Source organism: Vanellus vanellus, assembly GCF_965231255.1.
Source record: "Vanellus vanellus genome assembly, chromosome: 3".
Taxonomy (NCBI): domain Eukaryota; kingdom Metazoa; phylum Chordata; class Aves; order Charadriiformes; family Charadriidae; genus Vanellus; species Vanellus vanellus.
The window spans coordinates 37790259-37805018 of record NC_138907.1 but is presented as its reverse complement, the minus strand read 5'-3'; the positions used below and the strand labels follow the sequence as shown (position 1 = coordinate 37805018).

Here is a 14760-nt window from a genome sequence, read left to right as displayed (position 1 = left end):
CATTTTTAAGCTTTCCCTATATTTTGTTCCCACTAATAGTTTTCAGTCTGAAATAAATCACTGGATCTTTACCATGTGTAAGAAAAAGGTGTGAACCTGCATTTCCTGAATAGCTGCTTCCATCTTTCACACTTTGTGGACTCCTAAAAATTTTCATGTGCAGATGTAAACCTACTGACAACGAGCATATTTTTCTTATTTACCTTTCAGTAACCCCTCAGAAGCGGGCACCAGGGGCCCACAGACAACAGGTTCAGTACCAGTGCTTCAAAAGTAAGGTAGCAGCTTGCTTCTTGTAACTGCTCCTGGGACACCAGGCAATGGGAAAAAGTCAGACCTTTACAATCTGGGGTGGTTTTGGTGGTTTCAAGCTTGGTTGGCGAATTGTGTAAGTTGTAAACTAGAGAATATTTGTGGGACTGTGGTAGTTTTATAAATTTTGCATTTTAAGTGCAGATTTAGTTGATATTGATGCAGAGGATAGACATAGCTGATCACCTTTGTGAGAATGGCTAACTCTTCAGTGTTTATGGAGTCTATGGTAGAGGCAGACATGGTCCCAATCTACAGGGGACAGGACGGGGACTGCACAGCTATGGGAACATCAGGAGATGCAGAAATGTACACTGTAGTAAATACATATTAGAGACACGTCTCTGTGAAGTGTATTTCTTCAAGTGATGCCTGCGTGTGATTTTACACCAGCGTAATGCCATTGATCTTAATAGTTCTTGACTTAGAGTAAAATCAGCTGAGAATCAATTTCATAGTACTTAAACAATATGTGAAGGCCAACACAAGAAAAGATAAATCATTCTTTTGTTTCCAGTGGGAACGGGATCTCAAAAATATATTTGTGACAAAGAAAATGGGTAATTGCTGATTTTTGGCTCAGGTCTATGTACATGAACAGCAGAGCTATGCTCAAGTGGTACTATATTCTGTTATGGGACATAGCGTGATGTCTGAGGGGATATTTACTGGTTTTAACTGCATGCTCAATTGCATCATTCTGTGGTGTGCTGTGGGAAAACTGGTCTGTCCTTTGTGAGTACCTGTACAGATGAGACTTTGTGCCATAAACATAGTAAACTACTTTCAGCTTGGCACACTGAAGTTTTCTCTCTGCAACCTCTATTCCAATCAGTGGTAAGGCATGAGTCCAACTTGGAGTACTGATCTGTTCCAGCTGTTGGCATTAAGGCAACTTTCATTTTGGAACCAGGAGGTAAATGCAAGACACGAGGCATGTTTCAAAGCATTTTGTCAGTGACTTGTTGTTAGCCAGCAGCATGCCTGGCTAACAACAATGTGCAGACACAGGGCCAGCCAATACAGATTTTTAGAGCTGTGAAATCCCATAATGCTTATCAGTGGTGCTGCAGTAAGGCTGCAAGCAGAAAGCAATGAAATAACCCTGTCTTGCAAACCAGAAGGGATGGCAGCAGGGCCAGACCTACAGGAGGAGGCAGGTCCCATGAAGCTGCTGGAAGACCTTGTGCCTTCACTTGTCCGGTAAAGATAAGCCCTTGAGGAATCTGTAAAAAACAAACCAACAGAAGATCTTCTGATTCTCTAAATACATCCCATCCAAATCCAAAAATGAAGAAAAACTGAAGCTACATTACAGCTGGAATTGTCCCATCATCCAGGTAGGACACTGTGGTCTACAGGTATTTGCTGTCTTTGGTGCTGGATTAATACCCAGCCAAGAGAGTGTGCGAAGACCCAAAGGAGAGCACGGGCTTGCTAAGCTCTCTTTTCTTATGTGAGCCAGCAGGGCTTGGGTGATGGGGAGAAGGAGCTCTGTAGTAGGTGATATTGGGGAAACTCAACCTTCTGCAAGGGCACACAGAACACCAGCCTCCTGGGAGAAACTCTGGCTGCCTCCCTCTGCAACCTCTTCCAGCACTAAAAGCTGGAATAGAGCTGTAAGTCTCACTAGGGTCAAAAATAAGAATGTGACCAAATTTGGTTTGTCCTGCTGGATTCACTGTGTGTTTACAAAAGAGTGTAATGGAAGTGAAACTTGGGGAGCAATTGTTTAGCTTAGCGGCAATGGTACGAGGAATGTGAGATGCGTATGTGATATCTGGATTCAGGACTGAAATCTACACGGTTACCTTTGCTTTATCCTCTGTGAACTCTCATTCTCAGTAAGTGAAGGTCATGTAAAATGACTCTTTACCAGCCCACATCCACACCCAGCCAACTTCAGCATTTCCTAATTAGGTTATATTCAATCTTTATAATGTGCTTGTAATAGATGTGGTACTGTAGCGTAATCTCAACTGATATTATTCACTTCCCAGGAATGTACAGCTGAAGCTGCTCTGCAGGCTCTGACTGAAAACAATGGGTGTGCAGCTGACAAATAAAGTAGCTATTTTACATGCCCTGGTCTATTTGGATGCTATTGTTTAAGCGATGTCTGCTGAACAGGTATTCACATTAGAAAAACAAGCACAATTACAATTTTCTGATGTGGCAGCTATTTTTGAAACTCATTAAAGCTTGCTAGTGCTTTTCCCATGCAATGAAAAACTGGAATTGCCTGTTGTAATATTGGCTGGCAGTTATGAATGGTTTCAGCTCACATTTTATAATGAAGAAATGAGCTCATGCTATGTAATTGCGGGCTATCCCCAAGAATATTTTTATTCAGTGTTATTGTCAGACTAAATTAAAACCGCCAAAGAGCCTGATTCCTCAAGATGCCAGGTGCTCTCAACCCCCACAGTAGTTAATGGAAGGGAAGAGTACTTAGCAGTTTCAGAATCAGTCCCTAAATGCTGATAGTGATGCGCAAATGTTCATATTAAGCAAGACAACGTTTTCCAGAGCCCTCATTGTTCTTTCACTCTTCTTTTTCTTTGTAAAGTGAGCAATCATTACTAAAAGTAATATTTATTCTATGCCGTGTCCATTTATTACATTTATATGAGCTACTGCAATATACTTTCAAGTGACTTTTGGTTTGCTTTTCCCTTTCTAAGCTTAAAATATCCATTAACTTCCTTTTATTAAAAATTAATTAGTGATGTATTTGAAGCTGCTGGTGATCATAGACAGTGGCATTAATCTAGCACTACAGATTTGTTTGCATCCCCTCCAGTCAAATGCTGTGGAATTTTTGCCCTCTTTTTCCTGGGGAGTTCCGCAGAGAAAAGTGCTCAGAGCTTAGGGGACCCAAAGAGGGCAGATGACAAAAGAAAGGAAAAGCCCTTTGGGGCAGTATGTGAACTACCACCTCCTTTCACCAGCTGACTCACCACTTCACCCCATGCACTCCCCCAGGCAGTACTGGGCAGCCTGGGAAGACTAGGGGGCGCAGGGGGGGTGCCGGTGGGGAGGTTGGTGCCTGCGCTCACGGGTGCTTCCACTTTGCATTTCATAATGTAGTAGGAAAAGGCAGACTAGGAAAGCCAAATCTTGTGCAGTGTTTGAATAATAATAAAAAATTAAAAGTCAAACATCCATCATTAATATGTACAAGGTCAAGCAAAAGCCTTGCTCAAGCTGCAGGTCAATTAGTCCTTCTTTCTCCCCTGGGTCCAAAGTGTTATCACCATGGAGGATAATGAGTTAAAGACAAGCAAGGTCCTCTGGAGCTCAGAGGTCATGGAATGAGAGTAAAAAAAAATGTGTTCCAAATATTATAAGTCTTTCAACACTGTTTTCTAGGTATTCTGTTAAATATCCCACTGGGAAGCTTCTTTTCGTCAAACCTAACCACATTTCTTTGGACTTTCTTCTCTGAGTGATTTCAAATATATAAAGAATTTAGATGAAAAACAGATCTGTATTTTTTCATTGTTTAAAAAATGGTAGTAAATGCTCACTTCTCAGAAGAGTGATAGTGATTTTATTTATAGAAATTCCCAAAGTGACAGTTACAGAAATAATCTGTGGCAAACAAGTTGCAGAAGTTTTTTTCCCTAAGTCAGATCATACTCTTTCTTTCCAATGCTGTCTAATAATTTCCATGAAAAGAAGCTGTACTGCGTAGCCCTGATCATTGTTTTGACTCGGTAAGAGCAAACAGCAAGGAAAAACTATAAGGTTGAGGAAAATAACAGCCTGCAAACAGGATTGTTATAAAAAAGATGGTCTCACTGTTCTGCAGGCTCAGAGAAGAGAGCAGACTAATTTGCACCAGAGAGAGATGTAAGTTGTGTATCCGTTGGGAAAACAGAAAAAAATCTGTTGGGAAAACAGCAAAAATACGAGTAGTGAAGAGAAGAGACTATGGAGCTACCTCAGGAGGTTGTGGATTTTCAATCAGTGGATGATTTTAGGAACAGAGGATAAATGAACACATGCAGGAATAGCCTAGGTGTGTGGTTGCCCACCTTGCCCACAGTGCCACAGAGATCTGGGAGGGACTGTGAAAGGTGGCTGAGGAGATGAGTTTGTATGCGCTACATAGGAGCCTGTTTCAGGGAACTCTAAAGGGGCTGAGTCTCCCCCTGGAAAAGAGCACGGTGAGGTCCGGAGATACTGGAAAGTTTTAAAAGTTAATTGCTTGTTCCTGCATCAGGGCACAACGTGGAGGAGATGACCCCAAAGTCCCTTCTGACCCTACAGTTCTGTCACTCCATAAAGTAACTTATCAGAACTGTTGTGTGTTTGGGTACGTGCATATTGGTAATCCACAGGAATTATTAAAAAAGAGATAAACATTTAGACTATTCCTATATAGTATTGCTAAACACTATCTAGCAATAGTATTTCAGAATGCAGTCTTCAGGAACACTGGGAAATAGTATTAGACATTTTTTGAAAAAGGTTTTAGTAACATTTTCTTGTTTATGGTGGTAGGATGAAGAGTGTTTACATTAAATAGTTTAACTTCTTAGCTTCCAGAGCTTATGTTAATCATGTGTACTTTAAGGATCATAAAACCTTTATCAAAGTACAACTTTTAAACAGGCAATTTCAAAGCATAACAGACTGGTTAACAATCCTCACTAAACTCATGATCATATCCAGCTGAAAGAAATGCAAAAGCACCATGGACTTGAGTTGGCACATGTAAATAAAACCAATATTATGATGAATAGAAGCCATCCTGATTCAACAAAGCACTTAGACAGATACTTACATTCTCTAGCTATCACAGGGACATAAGTATTCAAGTATTTAAGTATTCAAGCATGCCTACCATTTAGGAATCTTAAGACCATGCTTTAAATTCCAGTTTTAGTTCCTGATGAGAGAGGTTTGAAATTACAGGACAGACAGCATAAATCTGTGGTGGAAAGAGACCAAACAGTGGAGGATCCCATCACTCCTGATGATCAATTCAAAATCTGTATGTTATTAATAATGCTGATACTTTAACTGCCAAGAAGTTGAAGAAATTCAGAACTGAGTTCTCCTAGTCACCTTGGTTCTGCCTCTGGCCCCTACACTTCTGTCTTCCAGGGTTTCCCATGACACACTTAGGCTGGGGAAGGGATCAGCATTTTTTTTCTGTAGAGAAACTGAAACTTTTCTCTAACCCACCACTGCCTCAAAACATTAACTGTATTTATGTGTACACATTACTCCTTCCTATTAATATGTCTTTTGCTTCCTCATAAGAGAACAAACCAGTAACATCATGGCCTATGACAGTACACAGGGGTGTAGTGCAGGGTAAAGAACATGCTCCTTGTACTGGGGAGTGCAGCCTGCCTTTGATAACCTTGGGATGACTAACATGGGACTGGAAAAGGTAAGAGCAATGATGCACAAACAGCAGAAATGGCGTGGCTGTGGCTTCGGGATGAATAGGCTTTTAAGACTAAAGAGAAGCAGGTCGTCTCCGCACCACAGTGAAAACAAGCATGGATCTCAGAAGGGATAAAGACAAGGGAAAACTGAAGAGGAAGAGCTGGAGCAGGTGCCACAGGTCAGAGGTGCAGGAGGTCATGATATGAAAGAGCACAAGAAAGAAGCTTGAGTTAAACCAACTGTAGTGCAGTAAAGTGGCACACAAGGGTTTGAAACCCAGCTCTGAAAAAGAAGAACCAGGGAAAGTATTCAGAAGAGGCAGGGATGGGTGACATGATGGGACAAGCTTTTGAGTTTGCCACTGTAAAATGATGTCAGCCTGTTATTATAGCAAACGAATCCCTGTGTCTGTCTGTTTTTTCTTCAGGAACAGTTGTGTGGATTTTCTTCAGCTTCAGCACATGGAGCTACACACATGCATGCCCACACACATGTCCTTTCTGAACTAAAAAGAAGTATGAGCAATGTCATCCCTCGAGTGTCCCTTTTAAAAAGTTTTAAACCACTTAAATTAGGTTCCTAAATGAGAAAGTAGTCCCAAGGGTAGAGTTGGTAGATTAAAGGTAGCGTGGAGTGCATTCACGTGGGATAAATAATGGAATAATTGCAAAGTTGGAAATGTATCCAAAGAAGCCAGGATTTATTACAGAATTCTTTTTTTCTTTTGCTTACACAAACTTTATAATAGCTGTTTTCTTTGACTGTCCTTTTGCATAAACTGGGAGCAGCCTCTGGGTTGCTCTCAAATTTACTTTGGCTTCTGCAATAGCAATTAAGAATTACTGGAACCGTGCAACTCTGGCCATGCCATCAGTACTGTCAGAGGCTGGGGCACAGAGCCATCCTGCTCCCTTGGGCAGCGGCGACGCTGCTCCCTCCAACCACCTGCTCGGTGGGTGCCTGCTCCCAGCTGGGGGCTGTACGCCAGGAAGGGGAAGGGCTGTTTGCACAAAGCCCTTACTCCAACAGAACAAGCAACTTCACCCTCAGCTATTAAACTGATATATGGAGGGCTTGGGGTTTTTTTTTTGTTTGTTTGTTTGTTTTTTTAAAAGAAAGTTATGTAAATCAAGTGCCTAAAAGGATTTTCATGGAATTGAAAATACTTCAACAATGAGAAATTTCATGTGAAAGGGCCGTATTTTCTGCGTAAGTTTTATTTCAGATAACAGGATCAGAGTATAAACTGCTATGTATGACCTGATGTTTCTTGCCCGGAGACATCACCCTGCACGTGGAAGGGCACAGCAGTCTGCGGCATGCTGAATATTACAGTCTCGACACTTTGAAATGAAAATGTTCTCTGAATTTGGGCACTGTATTTACAGAAAAGAATATAATATTGCCCTGTGGTAAAGTGCTTTAGCATTAAAGTGCTCCAATGCTAACAATGCAAATAGAGCAAAGGGGAAAAGTCTCTCACCCAGATGTGGGTATGTAAACATATTTTAAACTAAGTATACATTTATATACAATGCATCCACTGTTTACACTTATTTTAAAATGCCATACGTAATTAAAATTATGCAAATATTTAGAAAAATACCTTAGCTTGGGTAAGGTATGTACCACACTTAATATTTCAGTAAATGCGCATGCAGTGCCTGTACGGCAGTGCCAAACGTAACATTTTGAAAAATGACCCTTCGGTAAAACTGTCAGAAGCGGAGTGTTGAGTTCAGGTACCTGCCAACAGAAACCTCTGGGAGAAGTGAAACAATACCGGGGTCTCTATCTGGATTAACCGAGGAACTTGTAAAAAATTTAACGTCAGCTCAGTATTTATGAGCTTCCTAATCAGTAATCTGCTGGACTCCCAACAGCTATTCTGAGCCCTTTCCCCGTTCTAGGCAAGGCACTTTCACTTGTATAGAAGAGACGGGCAGGTGCCCTGAAATCCATCATTAAAGGGCCGTTGCCCCCGGCGGGTGCCGCGCAGGCGATGCTGGATGCTCCGCGCAGCACCTCCGCGCCGCTGCCCGGCCCCGGCCCCGCCGCTGGGCGGGAGGAGACGCCCCTGCGCCCCGCCAGCTCTCGCAGCATTTGCCGTTTACCTGCAAATCGCAGCCCGTGGAGTCGTGAAAGCCTCGAGCGCTCCTTAAAAACGCGTCAATAATGGAGGAAAGGCAGAATGAATGAGCGCGGCGGGCGGGGGTGCTGCGGAGAGCGGGCTGAAAGGCGCAGCCTTTGACGGAGCGGGGCGCCGAGGAGGTGAGGCGGGGGACAGAAGGTTTGGGTGGAAAACCATCAGCTTTTGAGCACCTCTCCGAGCCGGCCGTGCTCGGGAGAGCTTGCCCACCCGAGGGCTTGAGCGGGGGACTGCCGGGGAGCGTGGGGGGGGTTGGGGTTGGTGGGGTGGCCTCCCGGTGCTCCCCGCAACGCCCCCACCCCCCTCATAAAAAAAAAAAAAAAACAAAAAACAAAAAAACGCAAAGCTGGGGGGGGACGACGGACCCCTTTATTGTAGCTGTGGTTGTCACTCGCCTCCCCTTGCCCGCCTCCCAGGCGGCGCTCCGCGGTGCCAGGATTTCCCTGCAGCCCGCCCTCCCCGCCCGCAGCCCCGCCGGCAGCGCCGCCTCCCCGCGGCTGCCGCTCGCCGCCCGCGGACCCCCGCGCCGCGTCCCCGCCACACGGGGCGCCGCCGCCCGCCCGCGCACTGACAGGCGCTCACAGGTGCCGCGCTCGCCCCGAATCGCGGAGGGGCGGCCCCGCTGCCCTCCCGGCTACCGGCACCGGCGGCAGGGAGGGAGGGAAGGAAGAGCGGCGGGGGAGCAGCCGGCAGCGCCGTAAGTCGGGGCGCGGAGCAGGGGCGGGGGGCCGCCAGGGGCCCGGCAGGGTCCCTCTTCCCTGCCGAGCGGCGGCGGGGCCGCACCGCGCCCTCTCGGGGGGCAGGGAGGGAGCCCGGGAGGGAGGGGAGACATTTCGGGGTGGCCAGGGAGAGTATCCATTAATCCTCGTGTTTGGCTGCCCGGGGGGATTTGTGCCGGAGCAATCGCATTGCTAAGACCGTCTCGGGGTGTTTCTAGATCCCTGAAATTCCCAGCTGCAATTCGCCCTTTATAATCGGTTTAAATTTTCTTCCCGGCGTATTTTGACATGCCTGGTTTTGTGCGCTGTTTTGGAGGCAGAAGGCGTATACCTACATCGCCCCGAAACTGCGCGGGCATTTTATTGTGTGTATGTGGGATGCCCCCCTTTTGCTGCGCCTTTCTTGCCTGGCTTTGAAAATAACAGTGCGCTTGGACGCGCCGCCGCTGGCTGCACAGCTGGGGCTGCACAGCTGGGGCAAACACAGGGCTGGGGGAAAGGCAACGGCCCGGTGTGATGCCGGGTGTCGGACAGAGAGTTCAAGTCGGGAACTCAAAATAAGAATTTGTACTGGGTTGCGGATGAAGAAATGCGGGCGGTAGATTAATAAGAGGGACTTCATTTATTTTCAGTTGAAATTAAAAAGGGACCAAAATAGAGGAAGTAATTAATTTAGGACTTGCGTCACTGTACATTGTTGTTATGTTTTAAAACTAGGAAGAGGGCTCATTATGAAATGTTTAATGTAACAAATATGATTCTGATCTCTTACTTTCCTTTGAAAAATATTTGGGGGAGGGAGGCAAGGAGAGCTTCCGGGAGTGAAATTGCTTGTACATAGACCATTATTTTCAGTTACATATAAGTTATAAGCATGTAACGTTGTGCAGGAAAGTCTAGGGAAAAGAATTGGAGGCTTTAAGGTATGAAAATCTAAACCTGAACAATTCTTAAGATACACAGCACCAGAAATCTTATAATCCATGTGCCATGGTTCAGATGTTTAGAGGAATGACAAAGATACCAAAAAAGGCATCACGATACTCAGCGCAATTCCAGGAGCAGAATTTTCTCCTTCCCTACAGAAAAGGAAAGCACATTTCTGGAAGCAAGAAGTGACAGATGTGGCATCTCAGCAGCTGGCTAAACATAAAAGCATGTATCAGCAGGTGATTACTGTCTCAAGGATTTATTTTTAAAGTGACTTGTACTGAAAGGGTCCAGCCCTTTTTAGCATTAAGATTTACTTTAGCTCTATGGCATGTTAAAAATAGTCTTTCAGCAGAAGCATTCAGAAAAGTAAGAGAAAACTCCTATGTTTAAGGCACTCCTTGCTTTGAACATTTGTTTTTTATTACAGCATGCAAAGGAGAGGAACTGAGCAGGTTCTTTGGTCGGTAGGATAGTACTGAAGGGAATGATTTTTCCTGGCCTCAGCATAAGCCAGCCGTATTCTGGAAGGAAACAATGGGGCCTATCTCCTCCTTAGATTAAAGATAATCGCAGTTATTTCTCTCGGGAACACCTTGTGCATCCACAGAAGTGAAAATCAGGCTGCAGAAACTACCTCTGTGGTTCTGACTCTCTTCTGTGACCGGTAAAGCCAGCCAGAATCACCAGGAGGTGGTCTGGGTGAATTTTGGAAAGAGATGAATATCACCTAAGAGGCAGCCCAGAGCCACTCTTTCCCTGAGGCAGTGTGGCTCTGCACCATCCCTATTTGGCTGCTGTGGCTAAATGTCACATTGACTTCAAAGAGGCATCTAAAACTGTTCCAAACCACTTATATCAGCTTTCCTGTAACCGAAGAAAGCCATGGTTCATGGCAAAACATGTTTTGCCCTCAGCTTTTCATAATTAGGTATGCTGCTTCGGTTTATAGTCTTCTAAGCTAGATGACTTCTTATAGAAGAAATTCTGGTCCTCTGCCCAAGTCTTGAGAAATAGTTTGGGGGAGGAGAGAAACTGGCATTTAAAAACAAATTTCCCTCTGCCATGCAGAATTTGCTGTCAAGTTCTCCTTCGCCTCTTGCTAGCAAGGCTGTGTCCCAGGGGCGCAGTGGTGCTCTCTGACCAGTTCTTCCTCCTGTTTCTTGCCCTTTTAGACAGAATTGCTGTGGATCAGGTCACCTGGTGCCCCTTTTTGGCCTTTCATAATGGTGTAAAAACACCACAGGCTTTCGCCCTCAGGCATGCAAATGTTACTTTTTGAAAGAAAAAAAAAAAACAAACAAAAAGCATAACTTCTTTTTTTTTTTCTTATCATGATCAAGGCAGAGTAAATATATTTTCTCAAGATCTGAGCCATCTCGGGGAGAACTGACTGCCTCTCCCTCTCTCAGTGGTAAAACTGAACTAATTGGGTGGTCTGAGCCTAATAGGTGCAGCCATGCTGCAGAGACATGGTATCCTCACAGCTACAGCACTTACAGGGGTGGCAGTCGGCTGGACGTATATCCCGTGGTTGGTTGGTTTGTTTGGTTTTTTTGTGTGATAGCAAGGTGAATTTCCCAAATAACTCAAGCCCGAACTTAAATGGGGATGTAGGAAGAATTGTATTCAGGTGTTGGATGGAGGACTGTTTTCAAATGGTTTCCTCTCGCTGCAAAAGAGACCAGCTACTACTAGCCAGTGAAAGCAGTTAGCTGGTGCTGATCGTTGTGTATGGGTAGAGCAGTAAGAGTGGATTTGAAGCACCACCTACGCAGGGGAGGGTTTTGTCTGAAGAAGGATGGCAGAAATAGGTGCAACTACCGAGTACAAGCTTAGGTAAAGTTGATGCTGAAGAAGAGATCTATTTCTAGTGCTATGTTAAATAAGAAAGATTTCTGGATGACATTCCTGACGATTAGCATTGCTTACAATGCAATGTAACGTTTTACAATGTTCTGTACTTACATTCACAATGTTATTGAGCAAAGATACTGATCCAGAGTGGTGACTGCTGGGGGGATGAGTGTAACAGGAGCAGCTGGAACTGGCTGACAAGAAGACTAGCTTCCTCATAGTTTAAGGCTTAAATCAAGATGCAGTAAAGCTTCAGAAAACACACTGCCAAGATAAAATGAGATGATTACAAATGGACAGGGTTGGCCAGGGTGACAAGATATATTTATACCTTTACTTGGGTTTCATTGACATTTGTGAAATAGTCAGGTGTAGAAACAAAATGTTTGTCTTGTGGTCTTAACTAGTAGCAGAACCATAAGAGGACAGTTCATAATTTTTGTAAGCAACAGTGAGATTTTTCTTTTGAGAGACTAGTGAACTGTTGAATGTGTTTTACTCCTTTTTATCTGTATTATTTTTATTTTTTTCTAAAAGGAGGGAGATAAGCCATTTGCAGGCCATTTACAGGCTAAGCCTACACGACTAGCATATTTTAATAACTAAAGCTCTGAAAATGTGAAAGAGATAGTTGAATACTCAAACTAAATTGTATCTTCATGAACACAGTAGCTTTTTATGTGAGACCATTTTACTGAAATATACGTTTAACAATAGTAATTTGAAATACTGTTATAGTTATCTTTGAAATTATCCAAGTTGTGCAATACTCTTAAGACTTGATGACTAGTATCTCATGAATGCCAGGGAGCCACATTAAGGGTTTCAACCCCCACTATGTGTGGGACAACAACATACAACTTAACTATGTAAATGTTGTGTTAATGTTGTTTACTTGCACTGAATAATAGAAAAAAACTCACCAAGTCTGATACGCTGCTTTGATTTCTATCATAAAGGTCAACAGGGAACAAGTTAGATAAGAAATGAAATGGACTGATATAGTGAGTTATTGTGCTGGGGCTCATTCGGAATGAGCTAAGTGAACTTTTCTGTGGTTATGTGTAAACAGCAGCTGACCTTCTGTAGAGATACAAGTGCTGATGATGAGCTGTGGTCACTGAAACTATGTATGACTTGCTTAGTCAGGTCTGCAAACTTGTTTAGATGCATTTAGATAGAAATTAATTTTTTTTTTAAAGTCACCTGTAGATAACTTTCTAAAAATAAGTACTTGATATCTTTGCTGGGAAGATCTAAAATGTAGGGCTTGGTGTATTTTTTTTTTCTTCTATCCTTTTGAAGTACTAGAGGTTTCAAGTCTGGTTCTCGCTGTTTTGCTGTAGAAATTTTAGGTGTATCTGAATATTTGTATTGTGCCTTAAACAAAGGAAACAGGTGTTGGGTCTTCATTCCAAATGTTGGAGGTTTTTTCATATTGGAATATTAGACACTACCATAAAAATAGTAAAAAAAGAGCAAGCTGTTAGACTGTGGGTTTTTTTTTTTTTCAGTTAACTTTTTAAAAAGCCTGTACAGTATAACAGAAAAGTCAGGCAAACCCAAAAACTTGAAGCCTGTTATGCTGACAAAAGCAAGTATTTGTAAGTTGGGAAATGCCTGTAGAAAATGGCAATACATATATAAATGCATTATAGTCACATTATTTCTCATAGCCCTGTTGCCTTAAACAGTATGTGGGCTGAATGAGGTGAGAAGTAGCAAAAAGAAGTAGTATGAGGTGAGAAGAGCAAACTCTCTGTTTGTAGTTTCAAGCAGAGAGAATCTGTTTGAAATTCTGGGCTAAAGCTGAAGGTCCTGCTCTGTCATTGTCCTTTTGGGTGATGCTGGGCAACATTGTAATGCAGATAATGAAAGAACCAAATAATGGTTGCACAAGTAATATAATCTTGGCATTTCCTAACTTTGTATTCTTTGACTTTGCAACCTTAGTGTTCCACATATGATATTTCTAATTATGGGGTTCAGAATTCTCAGTGATACTCAGCAAGGAAGATCAAAGGTGTTTTGCTGCCACCACAGTCAACATCTATGAAGCATTTCTCCAAAGTAGTTGTGAAACTAGCTTTCCAGCCAGTAGAGCTCTCTGTCATGATCTTCACAAGGAGAAACACTGATACACGTAAGAGTATGAGTAATATGTTTCAAATCTCCAGCAGGAAGCAAGAAGCGGTGTGGTCTTCGGTGTTTCCCTTCTTTTAAGGATGTGTGGCTCCGACAAATAATGTTAGGGGTTAGCCCAATTTAAGGAAGACTTGAACAGTAGGAGAGCTACGTGGTGAGTGAAAGAGGGACAAGGAAAGAATAGTGCCATTGATTGTCCTGCATGTCAGATGCAGCTCACATGTTCCTGCTCCAGATACAAAAGATTACTGCTCTTCATCAAGTTTAAGCCGGTTCTTTGCTTGCTCGTGGCTCGCTAGCAGATGACCTTGGAAGAATAACCACAGTTCATAAGAGGGTAAGATGCAGTGTATCTGGGGGTCTTTTCTGCTTGGATGTTTAAAAAATAGATGGGAATATGGAGATAAAGAATGGAGCAGTGTGTCCACGCACCGGCTGTATGGCGTATGGAATTTTATTTTACTTCAGTTCAAACACTTGGAGTGGAAATGTGAAACAGGAGGGAGGTGATGCTCACAACAGTTACAGTTCTGTTGCAAAGCTAACAGTATTCCCTGCCCCAAAAGATGCAACAACTGAAGAATTGTCTTTTGTGAGATTTTGGTGTTGTCATTTTATGTCTGTATAATTCTTAATATACTAGATACCTGGGTTGTGATTTGGGCCTCTGATGCTACAATAATACAAATTTATAGTAATACACTGCTCAGTTTGGTCATCTTGCCTAGAAGTAAATTGTACAATCTAGTCAATTTGAAGAAAACCTTAAATGAACATTAACAATCCAACCTTTTATCATATCTACTCTAACTTGCTGCTTATTAAAGATATGCAAAATAATTAGTGGTACAAACAAGTCAAACAGGCTGAATAGAAAAATCTATTGTTAGGAACAAGATAATGGACTGAGCAGATTAGTAATTTGTATGGCAGCTGCTCTGTTCCTCTATGTCCCTTCCCTACTTGCACAGTATGATTTTAGTGGGGCGGGAGGCTATATTTCTTCTGGTTTTGTCTATATGCAGCCTCAGGCACAATGAATACCCATCTCAGTCTCCGAAGTCTTTTAGATAAGATCCACGAAGGTCAACAGCAAAGACAACAAGGTCATCCATTTTATGGCAGAGTGGGCTGTACAGCTCTCTTAAAAATATATATTTCTAGTCCCAAAGAAGAAAAGTTACAATAGCAAGAGCCCAAGTAGGTTAGGAATCTGTAGGAGTTCCTAAAGGAATTTGTGAG

At 43.0% G+C, this 14760-nt stretch overlaps 1 protein-coding gene across 4 annotated transcripts in view; it reads left to right on the top strand.

Moving 5' to 3' along the window:
• Positions 1–14760, top strand: part of CDC42EP3 (CDC42 effector protein 3) — a 49550-nt gene that overhangs the window by 14088 nt on the left and 20702 nt on the right. Inside the window, exon 1 of one of the 4 annotated variants that reach the window (XM_082480387.1) lies at positions 7873–7989. The exons of 1 other annotated variant lie outside the window; for it this stretch is intronic. The gene's annotated coding sequence lies outside the window, so the exon portion shown is untranslated. Of the gene's footprint in view, positions 1–7872; positions 7990–8053; positions 8565–14760 lie in introns of those variants that run through there. 2 more of the 4 variants (XM_082480385.1, XM_082480384.1) reach the window with 2 other exon arrangements.